Below are 6,404 nucleotides of genomic sequence, written 5' to 3'. Positions count from 1 at the left end.
TGAATTTTCCTAAACTGTCGTGTTTAATGTGTTACCGCACAGTAAATCTGGGGCCATGTAGTTCCAGCACTGAAAAACTGTGCACACTGTAAGAGTGTGAGTAATGGGAGTTAATAGGGGCCCAGTACCTCGTTGTTTTTCTCCAGCGGGTAATTTTAGCCTGTTTTGGAGGACATGTTAGGGAGCAACAAAGCTCCATGAGATGAAAAGGTCAACAGGCCTCTGTTTGATAAAAAGTGATTTTATGGTGAAAGTAAACTATTTTGCAGCCACTGGTGCTATGAAATCTACATTATTCAATGCCACTTGTTGCTTGTTGAGCCTCATTCTAACGTGTGTGTGTGTGTGTGTGTATTGTTGCAGTGTGACGTTCTCATCCACCTGAAAGACCATCATTACGGGAGGAAGAGGAGAACTTCTGCACGACAGGCACAAGGTGCACAGAAGTCTGGCGCTCGCAGCAGGTGTCCGTGCTGCAGGGAGGACCAGGTTAGACATCTGGATTAAAAGATTAACAGAACAGTTCAAATTGTTTAGTCATACGCTGCTCAAGAATTCCATGTAGAAAATACTTGAAGTTCATTTGTATTGTCCTTTAAGTTCTTACTGCAGAACTTAAATGGACAGAATATGTGAAGGGTCTTTGACTTATCTGTAGTTCATCTGATGGAGATTGTCTCTTGTCAGATTATAAAAATATAAATGTTAGAGGGGTGGACTCGAGTCACAAATCTATTGACTTCAGACTCGACTTGACAAAATTTGAAAAAAAGAATTCCCCTGATGCAATTTGTCTGACCAAATTTGACTGGGAACTTGACTAGGTAGTTGCCTGTCTTGTCTTGGGACTTAAGACTTGCAAAACAATGACTTATCCACCTCTGTTAATAGTAAAAATGTTATCAGAGTCTGACATCCTCTCGTGTGCTGCTGACCTTCCCCAGGTGCTGACTGTGACCCCAGGGCCCCAGCAATCCGCTGCTAAAGCCAAACTTCCCCAAAAGAGGAAGCGGAGATCCGAGCCCAGTCCTAACAAACCCTCTGCAGAACATCCAGAGAAGCTGAATTTGGTGCCCAGGCCTCTATCCGCCATCCCTCCTGCTGAGCTACCTGTTGTGTCAGATGTGCTGCCCAGCCCCCGGCCCTCCACTGCTGATAACCAGCTGAACTCCACTGCTGTAAACGATGACAGCCCACTGAGAATACACAACTATTCTGTGGAAGATTACCAGCAGATCTACCACGAGGTGGTAGATGATATGCTGAGGTATGTTTGTGTCATAAATTCGAAATAAAATCACAAAGTTTATCACTCAGCCTTTCAACATAGAAGCTTTTCAATCACAAGAATCATCATGATTACATTTCTGGACATTCCACTCCTCATAGATACAAGAATGGCCGGGCTCGTCCATACAGTCTGGGGCTGGGACTACGAATTAAACAGAAGCTGTGGGAGCGACTGAATCGCCCCACAATGACAGTGTCAGAAAGTGATGGTGGACTCATGCGTGTGGACATATCATATGGAGTTGGAAGTTCTCCACCCCTTCATAATATTGACACGCTGGGAGAGCCGAGCCCTGCTCAGCCACCAAGTAAAAGGGCTAAGAACTCAAAGTGACACTGAAGGAGCAGTTACTCTGCATCTGTAAATATTATACTAGTTCAATAGAATAGGGTTTTTTAAACATCAGTAAATGCAGCCTTTAATTCAACCTCAACCTCAACCACCACCTATCACCTGCCAGGACTACAGTCTCCTCCACCCACTTCAGATCTAAACTCTGCCTTCCTATGACATCAACCATCTGCTCCTCTAGTCTCCACCTACAGAGAGCAGAAAACTGTAAAGACATGCTCCACTGAAACCTTCTGCCAGAAACATCAAATGCCACCTCCACCTGCCAAATCCTCCCAACACAGCTGTTTCAAACCTCTGCCTGCAACCTGCACCACTGCCTCCACCTGCAGATTCTGGCCAAAGGCTGAGACCTCAAACTCCACCTGTAGCCTCTTCCAGCAACCTGCAGCTTCCTCCACCTGCAGATTCTGGCCAAAGGCTGAGACCTCAAACTCCAACTGTAGCCTCTTCCAGCAACCTGCAGCTTCCCAACTCCACCTACATCCTGTGCTAAAAAGCTGCCTCCACCTGCAGATTCTGGCCAAAGGCTGAGACCTCAAACTCCACCTTTAACCTCTTCCAGCAACCTGCAGTTTCCTCCACCTGCAGATTCTGGCCAAAGGCTGATACCTCAAACTCCACCTGTAGCCTCCTCCAACAACCTGCAGCTTTCTCCACCTGCAGATTCTGGAAGACAGCTGAGACCTCAAACTCCACCTGTAGCCTCAGCATTGTGGCAGAAAACTGGGGCTACCACTGCGGGCTAAACCTCCACCTACATCTTGTGCCAAAAAGCTGCATCTTTCTCCACCTGCAGATTGTGGCCAAAGGCTGAGACCTCAAACTCCACCTGTAGCCTCTTCCAGCAACCTACAACTTCCTCCACCTGCAGATTCTGGCCAAAGGCTGAGACCTCAAACTCCACATGTAGCCTCCTCCAGCAACCTGCAGCTTCCTCCACCTGCAGATTCTGGCCAAAGGCTGAGACCTCAAACTCCTCCTATAGCCTCTTGCAGCAACCTGCAGCTTCCTCCACCTGCAGATTCTGGCCAAAGGCTGATACCTCAAACTCCACCTGTAGCCTCTTCCAGCAACCTGCAGCTTCCTCCACCTGCAGATTCTGGATGAAGGCTAAGACCTCTGTCACAACATCATCTGCAACCTGCATTTTGAAAATACCTGCAACCAAATTCCTCCAACATCCAGCAACCTGAGACCTCAAACTCCACCTGTAGCCTCTTCCAGCAACCTGCAGCTTCCTCCACCTGCAGATTCTGGCCAAGGCTGAGAACTCAAGCTCCACCTGTAGCCTCTCCCAGCAACTGCAGCTTCCTCCCCTGCAGATTCTGGCCAAGGCTGAGCCTCAAACTCCACTTTCCTCCAGCAACCTGCAGCTTCCTCCACCTGCAGATTCTGGCCAAGGCTGAGAACTCAAACTCCACCAGTAGCCTCTCCCAGCAACTGCAGCTTCCTCCACCTGCAGATTCTGGCCAAAGGCTGAGACCTCAAACTCCACCTGTAGCCTCTCCCAGCAACCTGCAGCTTCTCCACCTGTAGATTCTGGATGAAGGTCTAAACCTTTAACATTTGCACCTGGTTTTTGAAATACCTGACAATCCTCCACACCAGAACCTGGACCTCAAACTCCACCTGTAGCCTTTCCAGAACCTGCAGCTTCCTCCACCTGCGATTCTGGCCAAGGCTGAGACTAACTCCACCTGTAGCCTTCAGCAACCTGCAGCTTCCTCCACCTGCAGATTCTGGCCAGAGGCTGAGAACTCAAACTCCACCTGTAGCCTCCTCCAGCAACCTGCAGCTTTCTCCACCTGCAGATTCTGGAAGACAGCTGAGACCTCAAACTCCACCTGTAGCCTCAGCCTTGTGGCAGAAAACTGCGGGCTAAACCTCCACCTACATCCTGTGCCAAAAAGCTGCATCTTTCTCCACCTGCAGATTGTGGCCAAAGGCTGAGACCTCAAGCTCCACCTGTAGCCTCTTCCAGCAACCTGCAACTTCCTCCACCTGCAGATTCTTGCCAAAGGCTGAGACCTCAAACTCCACCTGTAGCCTCCTCCAGCAACCTGCAGCTTCCTCCACCTGCAGATTCTGGCCAAAGGCTGAGACCTCAAACTCCACCTGTAGCCTCTTCCAGCAACCTGCAGCTTCCTCCACCTGCAGATTCTGGCCAAAGGCTGAGACCTCAAACTCCACCTGTAGCCTCTTCCAGCAACCTGCAGCTTCTTCCTCCACCTGCAGATTCTGGCCAAAGGCTGAGACCTCAAATTCCACCTGTAGCCTCTTCCAGCAACTGTTCCCTGCGATTCTGGAGGCTCTACCCCTGTTCTTCCTACCCTCCTAGCCTCCTCCCTCTCAACCTGCAGCTTTCTCCACCTGCAGATTCTGGAAGACAGCTGAGACCTTAAGTCTCTTGCAAATGTCTGCAGCCTCTTCCAGCAACCTGCAGTTACCTCCACCTGCAGGTACTCCCCTGCAACCCATGTCAGCAACAGCCACCACCTCCACCTAAAGATTCTGGAAGACTACAACCGACACCACCATCTGTTTTATGAAGATTGTAATTGTAAAGTGTTGTCGAAAAGTGTGTGGGTTACCTTTGTAAACTGCTTCAATAAAAGTGGAGTAGACTGTAACTGTTTTAAATTATTTTTTAATTAAATGAAACCAACTTAACAGTATAAGCAACACAATAATCGATTTATGAAAATAATGAAAAGTTAAAATATTCATATTTTTTTCACTGGATTTGTATTACCAGAGAAAAGTCAGTAACTACAAGGGACATTCCTTTATTTTATCACTTAAAATATACTAAATGTACAAATGGTACATGTACATTTTTTCTACATATTATTCAATATAGTTTTCTGAAATAGTGTTTGTAGGTTTACTTGTATAATCAAAGGCCAGTGATGTCATTAGTTTCTCTAATGAAATAATCTGAAAACCAACCAAAACCATTTCAGTAAAAATACACATGGAATGTGCAAATCCAGTAGTGAAAACACCCTGTAATAATAAACTTGTCATCACAGAAAATATTTAATATTTCATTTCAATTTGGACTTTTACTTACCAGTCAAATGTCCTGACAGCTCTGATGGGGCTGGACTCCTTACCTCCATCCTCTGCCAGCAACAGGCAGCTTTCTCCTCATCTGAAATCATTGGGACACCATCATTACCTCACAGATGATACTGACGTATTTTGACTTTCAAATCATTCATTTAATAGAATGTGTTGTAGGCTATTACATGGCCAAGGGGGCATTCAGAATTATACTAGTACTTTTACCTCTGATAATGATAAAAAGTCCATTATTTACTGTACTTAAAGTCTCCTTATAGTCAATAATATGTTTTTCACTGTGCAGAATGCCGTCTGTGCAGAGTTTGACACTAAAAGGATGTTTTCACATTCCTCTGCTGAAAGTGGAAAGTTTCTCTGTACTCATTGAACATTTGATTGTAAGGGCTGGGGCACTAATAGTTACAAATAGTTTGGAAGTCAGTCCTGATCGGGCATGCAACTAATTAGTAAGATGTAGAAACTTGAAGCCACCAGTGCACATCCACTGAGAATGGACTTTACAGTGAAGTAGGAGACATCTTGTGTCCAGCAGGAAACTTTAGAGATGAACAACATTTGTATATTCAGAGATTCTGGAAGTGTTAATGAGGTAGAAGGAGGAGATGGGTTTTTAAGGGTTTTAATGTGGAAACCTTTTTGCAGGAAAAAACAAATCAGACACACAATATTGTTTCAAGCAGACTATTGTATATATATCTTGATACATATCTGGTGGGAATCTTAGTAAAATGTGGGTTCAAATCCTGCAAATATTACTACCTGAATAAGTGCTATTACACTACTTACATCATAGGTCACTGTAATGGGCCAAAACAAAGCAGTAGCTTACAATACAAAAATAAAAATTATGCTCCATTACACTTTTTGAATCGATTGAAAATAATTAGAAACTAGAGCATTTTATTATCAGCATCACTAGTCCTATCAGTGCTTGTAACAGTATTAGGAGTAGCAGTATTAGTCCTATTGTTCTAACAGCAGGAGGAGCAGGTATGGCAATAGTAGCAGTAATGTGACACACATGATAAAGAGAATAAACACGCATAGTACAAAGAATATATTGCAAGTACAATTAATACAACGGATTAATAAAGTGCATGGAAGAGAAGCGCCTGTTCAGGCCAACGCATGCGCGTTACACATAATGTGGGAGTGGGTTACTGTATCAATGTACACTGTCTGGCTGTATCACCTCAATACCTCTGTTCAGTAAAGCAAATAAATGAATGTAATGCGCAGAAAATAATTACAATTACCATCTTTATCTTTAAAAATATCCAATAAAATAATTAAAACCACATATTTATATCAGCCAGCTCCCAGCTGAGATAGATAGCGATATTGTGAATTTTCATAAGTACAACTGTGAGGTCCTTAAACTTATTTAATTGTCATCAGTAATTTGCCTTTATATTTTCATGCATTATATGGTAAAATACTGGTTTGGAGTAATTTAATTGGAAATGTACTTTGGAATTTGCAACACTAAAGCACAACTGACACAATAAAGGTCTGAAAGGTCCAGTGTGCAGAGGTGGCAAAAGTTTTACTCCAGTAGTAGTCCAAAGACATGTGGAGTAGAAAGTACGGATATTTGGGTGAAAATGTAGGGAGTGAAATAAATCAGAAAAATAAATACTCAAGCAAAGTACAGATTTGTTTATTTCTTGAC

At 44.2% G+C, this 6,404-nt stretch overlaps 1 long non-coding RNA gene across 2 annotated transcripts in view; it reads right to left on the bottom strand.

Moving 5' to 3' along the window:
- Positions 1-378: 378 nt before the first annotated feature.
- The window catches only part of LOC127357064 (uncharacterized), a 22,480-nt gene continuing 16,454 nt past the window's right edge, over positions 379-6,404 (bottom strand). Inside the window, exons 2-3 of one of the 2 annotated variants that reach the window (XR_007882128.1) lie at positions 4,719-4,799; positions 379-498 (exon numbers count right to left, since the gene is read on the bottom strand). This is a non-coding gene — a long non-coding RNA (uncharacterized LOC127357064). The remainder of the gene's footprint in view (positions 499-4,718; positions 4,800-6,404) is intronic. The other variant, XR_007882127.1, reaches the window with a different exon arrangement.

This window comes from Dicentrarchus labrax, unplaced genomic scaffold, assembly GCF_905237075.1.
Source record: "Dicentrarchus labrax unplaced genomic scaffold, dlabrax2021, whole genome shotgun sequence".
Classification (NCBI taxonomy): domain Eukaryota; kingdom Metazoa; phylum Chordata; class Actinopteri; family Moronidae; genus Dicentrarchus; species Dicentrarchus labrax.
The sequence above is the reverse complement of the archived record's forward strand: the minus strand, read 5'-3'. Positions and strand labels throughout refer to the sequence as shown.